The sequence below is a fragment of the Magnolia sinica genome, chromosome 10, assembly GCF_029962835.1.
Source record: "Magnolia sinica isolate HGM2019 chromosome 10, MsV1, whole genome shotgun sequence".
Lineage (NCBI taxonomy): Eukaryota > Viridiplantae > Streptophyta > Magnoliopsida > Magnoliales > Magnoliaceae > Magnolia > Magnolia sinica.
In genome coordinates this window covers 49,010,554-49,027,677 of record NC_080582.1, presented here as the reverse complement: position 1 = coordinate 49,027,677, position 17,124 = coordinate 49,010,554, and the positions used below count along the sequence as shown (strand labels likewise).

General features: G+C 41.6%; 1 protein-coding gene across 4 annotated transcripts in view; it reads right to left on the bottom strand.

Moving 5' to 3' along the window:
- LOC131258372 (uncharacterized) overlaps nucleotides 1-17,124 on the bottom strand; it is a 199,496-nt gene that overhangs the window by 5,043 nt on the left and 177,329 nt on the right. The window lies entirely within an intron of this gene.

The following is a 17,124-nucleotide window of genomic DNA, read 5'->3' as shown; positions in this document are numbered from 1 at the left end:
GAGATCTCTAAAGTTGACGCATAGTCGACACATACTCTGATTTGATCATTCTTCTTCTTAACCATGACTGTATAAAGATCCATTTGGGATATTTCACCTCTTTCATGAAACATACATTGATCAACTTATTCATTTCATCCTCAATTGTTGGAACTAAATTGGGATGGAAGCGACGTTGGGCTTACTTGACCGATTATTTCTCTTTAGAGAAATTAAGGCAATGCATTTCCACAGCCAGTTCTAAACCATGCATTTCTGCATAAGTCTAGGCGAATACGTCTTTGCTTTCTTTCAATAATTTGACATATAGATTTATTTCCTTATCAAATAGACTGGTGCTTACATAAGTATTTTGAGGCTCCTCATCTATCTCTAAATTTATTTTCCTCAATTCGTCATCGTTAGGCTACCCTCTGTCTTCTATTTGTGTGGGCGCTACCCTAGGCCGATCCATTTCCTGCTCTTTGTGCTTGTTTGTTTCTTGTCTTAGCTTCTCGGAGTCAACCGAGTGGAACACGCCATTCATGTTTACCTATGCCATCATAGAAGATGCCCGTGACCTACAATATTTATTATACCACTCTTTGTGAACACTGAGTAGGACTAATATACCACTAACGTTATTCAACGTTGTTAGCTTATCACAATCAAACCCCATGCTCACATAATTTTCTAACTTGTTGGACTGTATCTTCTCAAATCTTCTGGTGAAAGTCTTTCATCACCTACACACTGGACGTCGCTTTTCTCATTTCTTTCTTGAGTACATAATATAGCGATATTGGTGTTGGATTACTAGAGTTTGGCTACTCACAATCTACCCAGTGCATTCAGAAATGATTTGGTTCTTTCCATTCGTGGCATGGGTATTGCATAATTCATTTGTAAGACCTTCATCTGTTTTGGGGACAACATCACTAAAGGAGGTTGCCCGAGTTGCCTTAAATGTTTTGGGGCGAAATAGAATTTCTTCTTTCTAGACTCAATCATATTAGACACTAGAATTCCTAACTGTCCATTGGCTTTCTTTTTGGTCCGTTTACCTAGCAAGGTTTTGTTTCCTTCCCTCCAACTTTTATAATTGCTCATTTTAGCATTCTCTTCATTAGCTTTTTTCTGTTTCTTCTTCGAAAAATTCTTTATAATATTTTGCATAAGCAAAGAAGGATTCCGTTATTACATACGACTTTGTATCTGCCACGAATTTATGTTAGAATTATTTGTAACATTGTGTAGACACCCAACACTGATGATAAGCTAATTGAGTTTGAATGAATATATGGACAACTGAACCCCAATCCTAAACCCTAACCCTAGAAGGCTAAACCCTAGGAACCCTAGTCCTAAACCCTAAACACAACCCATTCAACGCAATCAACCCAGTCAGCCTAACCCTGAACCCTGGGAACCTAAAACCCTAGAGGCTTGAGTAAACTCGGTGAGTCAACTCACCTAGCCTACTCACTAAGTGTAACACCCCATACCTTTGGCACACGGGTGTTACCCCTGAGGACCCCGGTTATAGGATTAAAGACGATTAAACAAAACAACTTAAACTTTACACGTGTAGGTCAAGACTCCCGTTCGACGATAAAGCCTACCACCACACTTCCAAACGAGCTAAGTCGAACTCAACACCAGTCAGGGAGGTAAAACTTAACAAAACACATCAAGTTAAGGTGATTTATCGATAAGTTAACCAAGCCATAATAGGGAAATACACCCACTAACGACCCTAAAGAATAAATGGTGGCCAACCGAATGATCCACGTACTCTAAGCCCCCACTTAACCGTTGAGACCAACTATCGGGCCAATCCAACTGTTGGTCTAGTGTACACTAGCCAAAGAAGACCAAAAATGGGCAGTACGGCCCATCTGGGCCTCACATATGCCCCAAACTGGACCTAGGGATCTACATGGGGACTCCTAAACAAATGGTAATTGTAGATTTATCACAAACATTACATTAGACCCCACACAAGATGCGTGTGCATCTTGGTTTATTGTACACAACGTGCACTGGACCAAGGGGAGCGGTCAAATGGCTGTTGACGACCCATTTGCAAAGAAGAAAGAAATCCTCTCCCGCCATTTTCAGGATTCGAAACTGATGGGTTTCAAACCCCTAAGTGAGCCACCCCGACCGCTTTCTGGGCAATCCGAACTGTCCATTTTGTCGGTGGGGCCCACCCCAACAAAACCATATAAGGAAGTGGCCCCGCGAAAACAAACAAAGGGAATCGATAACTGACCGTCCATTTTATCATGAATAAACGGGATCCGTAACGATCAGACCGTTGGCGTAATGGGGTGAGCAGGGTCGGTTTACCTAGAGGGTTGCTGACGTGCACACACCAGCCTGGTAGAGCTCTCTCTCTCAAACCAAAAATAACCAAACCGTGAGGACGAGCCGCATTTCCGTTTCGGGAAAAACAGAGGCAGGCACCGACGACCGCTGCATAGGAATTTGCAGAACAAATCTAAACCACTGAACCTCTCCTCTCCCTGCCTATAAATGGTGAGGTTCAGCTCTCTCAGATTCCACACAGGAAGGGAGAGGAAAGAGAGAGAAAACAGAGAAAGGGAGAAAACAGAGAGAAAAAAGTGAGCGTTTTGGTGAGCTTGGCACGCACTCCCCCAACTCAGTCCATGAGAAACGGACCGAGCCGAGTCAGTGTGAGCCCACGGCCACACCACTAGAGTGGGAGAGAGAAAGGAAAGAGAGAGAAAAGAGAGGAAGAAGGAGAAGGAGGTGGGTGTGTGCGTGTCAACCCAAGCTCGGGTCGGACCCGACTGAAACAGGTAGAACCTTCCCTCCACTTTTTTTTAGAACTCTAAAATAAACCCAAACTAGGGCCCCATCACACCTCACCCACACACGTTCATGGTTGAAAAACACCCATCAGCAGGGACTGTACATATAGCCAAAGACAGGCTCTGTTTTGAAGGTGAAAGTAGCCTGCGTTCAGGCGCTGTTTTAAGGCCGAACCAGCCTAAGTACAGGCTCTGCTTGGGGCCAAATAACGGCATGTATATGACCCTAGCAAGGGAGTTGAAACCCAGTCCAGGAACAGCTCACAACACGAGCTCCGTTGAGTTGCAACACGGACTGATATCAGTCCGAAACTGAAGGTGAAAACGACCCTGTTTCGAGCCGTTCTTTGACGGTGAAAGTAGCAGCCACCATGCCTCTGGTTGAGGGTTGAAGAACGACCAAGGATGGGCCGTGATCGAGCAAAAATCGAGGCCGAAAATGGCCTCCAAAAACGGCTTGGCTGTGCACGTTGGCAGTAGAAGTATTAAACAGGCTTTAGGCCTCACCAAAGTTCAGCTGGGCCTCACCAACTTGCAGGTGGGCCTCACCAAATGGAGGAGAAAAACCAGATGGGCCGCACCCTGCTGCACTGACGGTGGGCCTCATCCAGTGTCCATGGGCTGTATGTTCAGGCCGTCCAGCTGGGGACATTGCCCTGGACCTTCCATCTATGGACGGTGTGGTCAGGTCGTCCATCAGGGGACGTTAGGCCCTGGACGTTTTAAAGAAAAAAAATATATAAGAAATATATACATATATGTAATATGTACATGTAAGTTTTTATAATAATAAATAATATTGTATGTCACATAAAATGCATTTATGTATACATGTAACCGGTGGGTCCCACACGTGTGGACCCACCTCTGATTTATGCATTCCATCCACGCAACATGAGGTATGTGGATTGCATCCAGGCTGACCGTCAGCAGCCTCTATGGGTCTGATCTTGAGGGTTGCATCTGAACCATCCATCCTCAGCCCCACCTTGACGTGTCTATTACATGATCCACTCCATCCCTCAAGGGCCATTGATCCCTGGCCGTCCATCAATGGACATCTCCAGATCGTCCATCAGTGGACGTCCAGCGCTGGACGTGAACACCCTGATCCATAGCTCGACTAGTAGACTGAGTGGAGATACGTGGTTTCAACACTTAAGGTCTTGGTATCGACCCGTGGTGGGGGTGGCTAACAGGGAAACGGATTGGCTACTCCTCGGTGCTCTGTGGGCCTCACCTTGATGTATGTGATTTATCCAAATCATCCATCCAGTGGGCGAGCTCGTCCTAAGGGCCTGGAAAGAGAATAAGGCAGATCTAGTGATCAAGTGGACCACAGCAGGGATTAGACATCCGGTTCTAAAAACTCTTAAATCACAGAAGTTTTAAGTCAATAAATTTTTCTCTCGGTCCAGGCCTACGCGACATTATGAGCAGGACATATGGAAATAAACATTGTGTTACGCCTGGCCATGATGCACGCACGTCGTAAACACTATCTGGCAGCCGAACAAATGCTGACGACACTAGAAAATGGTTGGACGGTGCTAATCATCATTAGTGAGCCATGTACCCCATAGAATAATGGTGTACAGTGATATACATGGTACACTTACAATTATTAAAATGATGAAACACAAGCCCTCACTTGGGCCCATCCATGGAGCCACCGTGCCTGGATAAAAAGAAAATGGCGGACCCGTTCCCTCTAACGAAGACCAAGAAGGGCCTTGTTGTTTTCTCTTCAGACCCTCATGTTAGTTGGACAAAACCATGGAAATGCTTGACAGATATAAATTGTGATTTTAGGAGACTCCTTGGGTAACCCTGGGCCACAAGAAGACTTGGAACGAGTTCGCAAACACAACCCTACAGGTGATGACTTTCCCCTTGAGCTTTCCGTTTCCAAGCTAGTTAAACATAGTTTGTGCTAGATTGCCATCATTAGTTTAAGGTCATTGTGTTCATTACAAATATTAGATTGTGATTCCATATGATAGGCTCACATACTAGCTAACACTTGAAAAATGATTACTATTCACATGTCTTGGTAATACATCGTCGATAATCATTATTTAAAAATTCTGATGCCTCCTTGCATGTTTTACTTAAAGTCATATATTGTCACATGTTAACATGATTGCCTCTTTATATAATCTCATAATGCTACACGTGAAGGATTCCATAATTGTATGCAAGCCACACTTGGGATGTAATTAGACCAAATGTGTGGGAAAATAGGACCCTTGAACTGGTGTCATTTGTGATCAAGCAATCTTATTAAAACATCCCAAGGTGGAGAACCTCTTAAGCCGAGGATAGTGGTCATCGGACATTATGCTTAAGTTGTCGGCCTACGCTGGGTGACGAGCCCCCCGTAGTGACCACTGAGTTCACTTAAATTAGCTGATTGTAACTGGAATAATAATGAGTTGGTTAATCATGCATCCATAACATATTGGTGATGACGAGTGGCTAATTCTGGATGCTGTAGCATGTGCCCTTAGGATCATCGGGGTATCATTTCGCTAGCTCCCAGACCATCGACTATCGATCCACTATTCCGACTAGATGATCATTCCCAGGTCGATGATTACATGGGTGACGAGCCCAGGTCCGACTGGATGAGCATCATCAGGTCGATGTGCATTCATATATCCATGCATATAATAAGACCGCATATTGCTTGTTTTGGATTATTGCTTTGTTTTCCTTTAAACTATGTTTGCTAAGGCGGCGAGGTGTAATCTTGAGGGGAATTCACACTGAGCTGGTCACTCATTCATCAACTATCCAACCGTACAGAGTATGCAGGGACAAATGTAGAGAATGACGGTGTTGGCCTTGATGGCGTGACCGTGGAGCCCAGGGAAGAGTACTATGAGGACGAGCCGCAATAAAAAGCGATGGCGTATTTCTGGCTTAATCAGTAGTTCAATATTTTAATTTCAGTGGTTTAGAATTTTGGAACTTATGAAATTTTATAACTAAGATCCCCAGCTGGGTGGGTCAAATATTTGGGCTCACATGATTATCTATGCTTCATTTTGCTATCACACTCTGAGTTTACATTTCCATTGGTTCTCTGATTTATAAACTCCTGGATTTTTAAAGCGAGTCTCGATCTCGGGTTTTAGAAATCGGGGCGTTACACTAAGTCAACTCACTTGGTCAGCCTATCCATCCCTACAACCTAGTCAACTCACCTAGTTAATCCCAAAATCTAGTTCAATCGGAGAAATGGTCAAAACCTCAAAACAACAACCCTCACAGCATGAAGTCCGAGTGGGGATCTAGCTGCCACCGGCCATGTGGTACTCCCCCTCTTTGGGGAAGCATCTCTCAAGCATGTGGAACTCCCCTTTTTCAAGCCTTGAGTGTATTTACTCTGATGCTCATCTCCTTATCCAAGATTACCCTTTTACCCCCTCATCCTACCCATGAGATGATGCCATGTGTCAATCTCTAATCTTAGCCCTTTAAATACCATTTGCCCCTAGGATCACCATGAATTACAAGAAAACCGGGTTGGAGGCTATAAATAGCTCCATTTTCTTCTCATTTTAGAGACAATAAAGCATTAGAGAGCATCCCTTCTCACCCAGAGGTCCCTCAACCATAGCCATCTAGCCATCCCTCCACTAAGGAGAGTAAGGGTGAGAGAGAGAGAGAGCCCAACCCTAGTTTAGCTTAGCCTAACCAGAGTCCAATCCTCCTAAGCCACCTAAGTTCATATCTGAGTCACTCAATTTAGCCTTATGACACTACCATTCATCCAATTGTTCAAGGCTCTGTCAGTTTTATCGAATCAGTGCATTAGCATCGTGCAACATTCATTCCCTTCTCAACCCCCTACTTCCCATATGCATTAACATTATAGTGCATTTTCATCATTTTCTCGTATTTAACTAGCAACCATCTGATTTGAGGCTTGTTTATATAATCGGATCTTGCCATTAGAAACCTTAGCCATTTAGCCATTGTTTTAGCATATAAATCGCACTTCATTGTTTTTAAGTATTTGAATGGCATGCATATGCTCTGAGACCAGCTGATATAATCACAACAGGTCTACCAGAAACCTTAGCCGGTTAGCCATCATTTTATTATAAGCATTTATATAGCATTAGGCATCCCATACATACATACTTTACACCGTGCACTTGATCGTTTCGAACATATGCTATGTGGTTTGCCGATATAGTCGAATCCTGCCCATCAGAAATTTGGATTAGTCAATCATCACTGCTCTTGAATTGCATTGCATTGCATTTTTTATATGCAAGAACTACCCTTATTCTTCAGAAATTAGTCAAATCTTGCGAAGTAAAGACCGTACATCCATACGGGAAGAGTGAGTGCCTAACACCTTCCCTCTATGTAACAGAAGTACCTTACTTGAAATATCTAGAAAGTAAACTCATGAGTCATTTTAGGGTTAGGAATCTTCAGGTTTTCAATTTTAAGCATTTCTATAGGGTCTAACCAACTGTTGAATCATAATAATTGGTTAGTGGTAACTCTAGTCAAATATTACACCTTTTACCCCTTTTAACAAAAGCCCTCGAGCAAGGCATCCAGTGGAAAGAAGAGAGTCGATCTCTCATCCCCTCGAGAAATCTGCCCTCCAGCATCCACTCATTAATGTAGTATTGAAGTAACAATACCATATCTATACATCCAAGGTCACCCCACGAGCAAATTATAGGTTTTTATTGCGTTGATCACATGACGTATGACTTTAGTAAAGTTATTATGTCGATTTCTTCAACATTATTCAACAGAGAATCCTCCTTTGTTGATCTTTCAGTAACCACATTATAATCCTCATGGAATTGCCTAAGCAATAGCCTTAACAAAATTTGAAGAGTATATGGCTTTCTTACATTCCTTGGGAATAACTCATGTTTAAGGATAGTCACCTGAATGCATTCTTTTACCATAACTGCTTCTGAGGTGAGCAATGACAGGAAACATGACTGCACATTCCACTAGCGAGAGATGAAATCCAACACATCCCTCACTTGAATACTGGATAGTTCGTCTTAAATACACTCACAGAATTTAAGTATTATACTTATAAAACCGTAGGATGAAACTTCTTTCATTTCTCCCCATGATTGAAAGACCTCTGATGGCAATGCTAGATACCAAACAATGGCTTCACTCGATATTGCTGATGAATACATATATTTCATTAACAGATACTTTTCTGAGACATTACTCCTGAAATATGCCGCTTTCTCTTAAGATATTAGGTGTTCCAATGGCGAATGAATATATCCTTTCTAAAGTGTGAATTTTGGTAATTCTAGTATATGTGCCATCTTCACGGCATTTATGTTCTTGAATGACTAAGATGTCACCAAATTTATTAACTATTGTACATGTCTCGCACGTAACTCATTGAAGAAATGTCACATGGGTGGAAAATTATAAGGAATTATTCCTACGGTCGTCGCTTCTTTTATTAGGTTGAAGCGTATGTGAGGCTCATATCTTTTTTCATCATATAGCCCTATGCACCTTGTAAATGTTTCCGCTCTCTGAGTCTCTTGATATTTGAGTAATTTGTATGAACTGCTTACATTGTTTCTCCACTTTAATACATATTATTAAGGGCATTCTCTTATACTGATTTTCCATCTTACTAATTCTACTAGTGGTACAACTCTTTTTGGCATAAAAATGGAGCATGAATAAATCGCAGACTTGTGTCCAACTAGTGACTCCTTCCATGGCTCCTGACTCAAACCATAGTTTAATAGGCCCCATTAAGGATCCACCAAACTGCTCCATCAAATATCTTTCACTGGAGTCGAAGAGAGAATTTTGTATAATATACTGTAGGAGATGTTCTATCAGAGACTCTACCCTAAAGAATAGAACAATTTCAATTTTAGGTGCCTTTTTAGCCCTACAAAACTTGGGTGTAGGGAGAGCTTTGGTTCTTAATATCGCTTCCACTCTTTTCTGGTGGCGGTCATCAAAAGCTATGGATGTAGTCATTCTTTGTACTATGATTTCTTCTCAAGAATCTTTCATCAATCTTTTTTCTTTCATGTCTTCCCCCCAAGTTCCTGATGACTCTTAGATGGTCCATGTACTCCTATTCTCGACTTTCGAATGAAACACTCATAGAGGGAGAATGGGAGATATAGCATTTCATATATCTTGTATATATGCAGTGTTGGCCATGACCTTCTTTCCCTTCTCATTATCTTTTTTTTTTTTTTTTAATTATGAGCTCACCCCTATTAATCATAATTTGAAGTATGCTTTTGATAGTATAATAATCTTCGATTTGATGGCCGAGCATGCGATGATAATAACAATAGTTTCTTTCTTTTTTTTTCTTTCCTACGTCCTTGGGACGCTTTGACTGGGGCAACTCAATTATCCCTACAACTAACAATTGATTTATCATATGGACCACATCTTCTCTTTTGAATGCATAACCTACGTGATCTGCATATCATCTAGGCCACTTTTTTAAATTTTTTTTTTTTTTTTAATGCTTTCCCGTTATAATTGTTTCTTCCTTCTCTTTTATCACCTATTTGCCTCCCTCAAGAGTCTTCTCTCTCTTTTTCTTTGTAACTAACATTTGCTGATGTTTTACTAATAATTTGTTGTGTCGATTCCATTCAGAAAGTTGGCATTTTCTTTACCATGATATTAAGAGAATAAGCTTTGGTGGCGAGATCGCAAAAGGTTCGTATATCAGCACTTGTTAGGCTGAAAGCTATTTCCGATTCCATAAAACCCAAGCACATCTTCACTTTTTCCGGTTCTCCTGGAAGTTCTCAGCACGATGTCCCTAAAATTTTCCACCAATTAATGAACTTCTTGATCTGTTCCCCTTCTCTTTGTCAGATAGAAGCCAGATCAATCAGATTGACATCTCTATCGAACAAGAAAAAGTTCATCATAAAGGTGTCTTGCATATGATCCCACGTGCATGTGGATTTTGGTATCGAGGTTAAATACCTTCTAAAAGACTTTTCTATCACGGATGACCCAAACAACCTCAAGCAATACTATAGTAATGTAAAGTGATTTCCCATCGTCCTGATGAAATGTATCAAACGTTCTTTTAACAATCCATTTCCATTAAATTTTAAAAAATCGAGATACTTGCAGCTGGCAGGGAACAATATTTCTTTGATCTTGTGGGGGTAAGGTGTTTGAAATCAAAATTTTTCATTTTATTTTTGTTCTCTGTCTAGGCGAACAACTTCAACGACGACTTGTCAAACTTCCTCTTGCGCTACTGTTCAGACAATGACGGGCACAGATCCATGGGATCCAACCCTCTATAGGTACGTTCCTTTTGCTTGTTGTCCATTATCATTCATAACAGCTGCTTCTTATGGAATAGTAGCCCGAGTCATACTGTAGGTTAAAGCCACCAATGTCACCTTGAGGTTCTTGCACTCTTCCGTTAATAGATCTCGTGTGTGCGGTAGTTCAGCTATACATTCATCCATTGAATATGAGTGGGCTTGGCTAGTCTCCACCATAAAGATTGTCGCTTCCTTACCTTTTGGATTGCTTCGATAGAGGAGTAGATGAGTATGTTGTTATTAGTGAGGTCAAGGAGAATGGTCAATTGCTTGACTCAGAATGAATGCTTTGCAGTCTCGTTGAAATGGCTGATTCAGATTGAACCATTTTTTGGATTAGATCTTAGAGTGAGTTTTCTGTTATCAACTTTATGGGAGAAACTTCACTAGTCATGACAGTTTTTCCTTTCTTTCTATAGGCTTGCAGTGAAGTTGCGACGGACATATTCTTTTTTGTACTTGGTAATGTGAAAATTTTGTGGCATGAGAAGTGTCTCAGCTATCTACAGGTAAAGCAAAGGTGGAACTAAGTTAGGATGCCACTTCGCAACATTCATTGTAACCAACCCTTTTACTATTGTTAATAGGGTCGGGCTTTAGAAAGAGACTTAGTTCTTCTCCACCTAGGTGTTACTAACGTCCATCCCTCATTTTCCTGTTGTGCCATGGGTGAGGCGGAGATTACTCTAGTTGTCACTCAAGACTGTTCATTTTTCCTTATAACTCTCTTGCCTTCGTTTATCATATTCTTTAAAGGTAGTTTGGTTTCAATCTTATGGGCTATGATAAACCCATTGGCAATGAAGTAGAAGATGACATTGGCAGGAAGCTAAGTGGTCATTGCAGTTGTATTGGAGTAGAGTACCTAGACCCAAACATATTGTAATTAGTTATTATGATAAATTCGAATTGCATTTTATTTTAAAGATGAATGGAGGAATGTTCCACTCAAGAGTCGTCATTGTGGGGGATATATGGCGCCTTTGTGGCATTGAATCCCTTCCAACCGTTTTCAACATTGTCATTAGAATGCAAATATTCCGACTAAAGATTCTAGGTTCAATCCTAAGTAGAGTCGTCATTTTATTTTGATAAGAAACAATAGTTTTTTGGGAATATTTACATTTTAAGAATAAGAAAAACTTGTGTGACAAAATACTCGTCAACACACAACCTTATTAATATGAGTTCTTATTACATTCCGTATATTATCCTTGATTCCATAATAAATTGCAATTAGCAACAAATAATGATTGAAAAGGATAATTTCGACAACATTCTGTTCCCTACTGAAGATCCGTCTAAATGACGATAAAGTTGAGCGGGTTTTAAACTCTTCTATATACTCCCAAAGGAAGTCATCTGCAACTTAGGAATATGTTTACAAAATCATTGTTCCTTGCAATGAAGTTACGTGGCCACACCAAACTGATAAGTTGCGCAATCGCACAACTTATTTGGGATCCCTCCGTAGCTTTAACTCTAATTTCCTCCATCTTTGGGATACATTGACTATGGCCAGTGTATCTCACTTAAAGAGGAGTTACTGCGCAAATGCTCTTCGATACCTTTCCCTTCGCTATGCGAGATCTTTTGATTGGTGCAAGTTCTTCAAAAAAGTGCCAAATGAGAAGACATGACAGTTATTTATAGGAAGCCACATGTGCGAAGGCTAACTTTCACGCGATTTATTCAAATTTTTTTAAAAAAAATCTTTACTTCATTTCTAAGAAAAAGATATACAATATCTAGACATTCGGATTTCCCATGAAGTGAAAAAAGGGCATATGGTGTCGCCTATTGTAAATCCTATACATAGGACAATTCTCTAATTGTGCCCAAACCCACTTTGTCTAGTAAGACCTTTCCCCGGATTGAGGAAGAGGGCTTAGGGGCCTCCCTGCATAATCTGCTCCCTTGGAGGTCACTCCCTTCTCTGGATAGACCATTTGCTGGGCCATTTTTCTTCTCCCATTATATGGACAAAGCGAATTTGCCCCATTTTCTTTAGGCTAGCTATGTGGGCAGCCTAGTAGGTCCATTTCCAAGCTGGCTCAGCCCTACCATTAACTGATTCCACCACTATCTTCGAGTCTGATTCGACCTCCACCTTTAAGAACCCATGAATAAAACAGAGGGCTAGGCCATCGAAGACTGCTCAGATCTCCATGATGTTATTAGATCCCACCCCATAGCCATTTGAGAACGTGAAAAGGAGGTTGTCGATTGTTCCTCTACATATAACTCCTCCTCCAGAAAGCCCTAAGTTCCTTCTGCAAACCCTTCTAAATTTAGCTTCGCCCATCCTTCTCTTAGTCTGTACCACTTCACAACTTGGAAACCCTTACTGGGGGAGGAGGGCGAATCCATCCCCAATCCTCTCAGGGTTAGCCGATCGACCCACGAGAGTGAGGTGGTGGATACTTCCCCTTTGTAAACCCATTCCAACCACCATTTGACTCTAGAAAGAACTGCCGCGGTAAATAATAGCTTCCCTTCAAATTTGAGATCGTTTTTGCCTTTCCAGATCTCCCACGGAATGAAACAAGGGGTGAGCCCTCGCAACCTTAATATGGGCATACTCGAGGAGATAGGCATCCACCATTGCCCCATCCTTTCATGAACCAAGCTTGAAGGTGCCAGGATGGTGTCAAAAAGAAGCCTAAAGTGCTGCCATACTTCTGCTGCCATGGTCTCATTAATAAACAGATGGTCCAATGATTCTGTGCTTGGGCACTGGTTAACTTCATGCGAGCAATAGACACATCTCGAAGCTAGGTAAATCCCCTTAGCCTAAATCCTGTCATCCACCAAAATAGCCCCTTGCATCAGTCTCCAAATAAAGGCGAAAATCTTGGGGGGCATTTTGGAATGCCATGCCCACCTGGCCCAACCCCTACGATGCCCTCTCACTCTACAAAACTCCCAGGTTGATTTCGCCAATAGGATGCTCGACGCATTGAGAGGCTAAAAGCAAGAGTCAGCACCTTCCAAAACATAGAAACCCCCTTGGAAGAGCACCTCCCGCGGTAGGTAATCCGGAACTACAGATGGGGGCGGGGAGAGGGCCTTGCTGTCTTAGGAAATCTTTGACTCACAATGACTGTAGAGCTTCCGGAATTGGCTTGACGGTGAGAGATGACAGTGGGCCTAGCCCTATCCAGTCCTCACTCAAGATATTAAAGTTACTAGTCTCAATCTGCCACTTCACATTAACTTTTAGTAGCAGGAGGAAAGAGTGTATGCTCTTCCAAAGAGGGGAGGCTGAGGCTGACGATCTTGCCGAGTGAGAGTCGTTAACCCTGTACCTGGCCCTTATGAAAGATGCCCATAGGCTATTGTTATTCCCTAAATCCACGGACAAGGCCATCTTCAGCCAGAGGGCTTTCATCACATCTTTAAGTCTCTTGGTACCCAATCCTCCTTCACTTTTGTGAGGGGCTATTTTTTTTTTTTTACAGCTTAACCAGGGAAGTTTCCTTTTTTTGTTAGCCCAACCCTAGAAGAAGTTTGCAAAGGACTTCTCCATATCAGACAGCAAACGCGTAGGAAGAGGGGTCACTATTATCGTGTAGATCAGGATACCACCTATCACATGGTTTATTAAAGTAGAGCGCCCAAGCTGTAATAGGCATCTAACGTTCCATTCGTTAACCCGCGCCACCATTCTTTCCATCATTAGCTGGAAGGAGCTTCTTGTGGCCCTTTCTTTGATAATCGGCACTCCCAAATAGAGGGTCCCTATCGCTGCTGCAGAAATACCAAGGTATTCTCAATGATCTTAACTCTACTGGGAGGTAATTTGTAGGAGCAGAAGTTGGCACTCTTTTTGGAATTAACTTTTTGGCCTGATGTAGGTTGATAGGATGAAAGGAAAGTGTTAACTGCTCTCAGCGATGCACTGCTGCCATTTTAGAATAGCAAGGTGTCATCAGTGTATAAAAAGTGCGAGATGATCGGGCTTTCAAGCTTCATCTTAAAGGGTTGGCATAGGCCACGGTTGACCAACAATTTAAAGCTCTTGCTGAAAAGATTTGCTGCTAGGATAAAAAGGCTGGGGGAGAGCGGATCTCCTTGCCTAAGGCCTTTCGAGGACTTGAAGAATCCCTTTGCTTCCTCATTGATAAGGACTGAGAACCAAATATTGTTCCAGCATTTCTCCACCATGCTCACCCACACGGTATCGAAACTGAACTAGATAAGGACCTTCTTGAGGCAATTCCAGTCCACTCTATCGTAAGTCTTTTCCATATCTAATTTGAGAGCGATGTTCCCACCTCAGACTTTTCTGTCAATCTCCCTGAATATCTCTAGGGTGAGGAAAATGTTTACTGATATGACCCGGCCCCAAATGAAGGCTCCTTGCTTAGGAGAGATGAGTTTTGACAGCACATGATTTAGGCTTGTAGCGATGACTTTCGTGAAGATTTTGTAGATATGGTTGCATAGGCTGATTGGCAGGAAGTCTGCGAAAGTGGATGGAGTAACATTTTTAGAAACTGGACAGATGAGGGGGGCACTGAAAGCTCTTGGGATTGACCCTCTTCTAAATAGATCCACTGTCGCTGCAAGGATATCATGCCTCGTAATACTCCAGCAACCTAAGAAGAAGGATCCGGCAAAACCATCTTGGTCGGGAGCCCCATCTAGTGGAATGTCAAAAGTAGCCTGTTTAACCTCCCCCACGATGGGATTTTGAGAAGATTTTCATTGTTTGATGCTGAGAGTAGGTGGGGGGTGGAATTAAAGATGTCGTCCATAGGGGTGACCCGCTTGGCTTGAAACATGGACAAGAAAAATCTGACTACCTCTTTCTTGATGGCTGTTTGTTCTGAGGTTTTTTCCCCTAACTCTAATTGGATCTCCACAATTTTCGCTTTCCTTATCCATTTCAAAGCTATCAAGTGAAAGTATTTTGTATTTTTGTCGCCTTCGGCCAGCCAGCTATTTCGGGCCTTTTGCTTCCAGAATATCTCCTCCTACAGTTCCATTCGGGCTAGAAGCTGCTTGGCCACCTGGAGCTCCGCATCAAGGTTTTCTGGAGGGGAGGCCTACATCCTATTATCAATAAATTTCAGGGATTGCTCCGCCTCCTTGACTTTCAGAAATACATTTCTCAATTCATTTTTATTCCACATCTTAAGAGCTAGTTTAACCATACAAAGCTTGATGAATACATTAATCACGGGATTCTTTGACTCGACTCCCTCCCAGACCTTCCTAACTACTTGGAAGAATCCTTCATGTTGCATCCACATTCTTTAGAAGTGGAAAGGCTTTGGAGAGGAGTGACAGGCTCTGGGGAAGGCCGGCAGCAGAGGGGTGTGGTCGGAGCTACATGTCTCTCTAAGCTGTTCACCACCGCATTAAAGTCTCCACAGACTACCCATGGTCTCGTGATTGTTCTGCTTATGGAGGTCATCTCTAACAAGAGTTCCCTCTGTTGGATTTTTTGAGCACCTGGCATATACAACTAAAAGGAGGAAAGACACATGGGGATTCTACACACAAACTCAGAGAGTAAGCATTTTTTTATACATTGAGAGGAGCGAAGCATTTAATAGACTATTATGAAAAAACCAATTCTCTCACCCCCTTTTCCAATGGCTACAATACAGGGGTGGTGAGTATTGATCAACCACTTGGTTGTCCTAATTATCGGCGCATTGCCTACTCCATGAGCATTCTACACTATTGCGATATCCATCCTTGATACACCTAGAGTTTACATCCCTTTTCTTTAGCCTTCTCAATCTACCTTGCCACTCTTCCATAGCTGCCCCCTTCTTGGGCCTGACCACCCTGATCCTTCTGCTAGCTTGGCCTCTAGTTGGTGGGCTAGATCTTGCCTGGTATCCCCACAGCCTTGATTTTTAATCTCTTGAAAAGTGGATGGGGCTACCATGAGCTGGGGTCGCTGTGGTGAGGCAGAGTTGAGGCTTCTTGAAACCTCCACTACGTTAGATAAGGTCTCCTGTGAGAAGTCTCTCTGGATCTTGCTTGCTTCTGATGTGTATCTGTGTTGTTGATTTCCTCCCTCCTTATCAATATCAAAGTATGGACAAAGGTCCATCGATAAATCCATCCCATTGTCAAGGATTAGCTTCCTTAGCAGGGACTGTTTGTGCTAGGTTGATTTACATGCTTCCTTGTTCAAGTTGTGTGGCCACACAACTTGGTTGAGTTGTGTGCAATGTTGTCGAATCGCATATGTGATCATATGTGATCGCACAATCGCATATGCGATCATATATTTTTTTATATATATATATATATATATATATATATATATATATATATATATATATGGGAAAAATTTTAAAAATTGTAAAAAAATATAAAAAAAAAAATGAGGAGAACTTTTCTAAGTTAATAAATAACGAATTTTACATATTAAAAATACATTTAAAAGAGATAAAATCAATTAAACAATGAATTAAACATCAAGTCATCCACATTTAACAATATAGTTAACAAGAAGTAATAACAAAATCAACAAGCTATTTATTTATTATGTTAGAAAATCAATAAGCTATCTTCCTTGAAACTTAAAAGTGCTTGAATCTTGATCTTCCAACTTCCAAGAGAGATGGAATGTAAGAGAGAGAGAGAGAGAGAGAGAGAGAGAGAGAGAGATCACTTGGAAGTAGGAAATACAATAGAGAGGGAGATTAAGACCACTTGTAATTAAGAAATGTAAGAGAAAAATAGAGTAAGAGAGTTTTGGAGTGAGAATATTGCAAATAAAGGAGATTTGGAAGCCTTTTTATAGACAAAATGTAATAATAATAATAAAAATAAAAATTCAATGTGCCATGGCCAATATGCGATCACATATGCAGTATGCAATCGCATACATTGCATATGCGATCACATATTTTCGCATATGCAACATAAGCGATCGCATATGTGCTAGATCGCATATGCCCATGATCGCATATACGATCTGCATATGGATA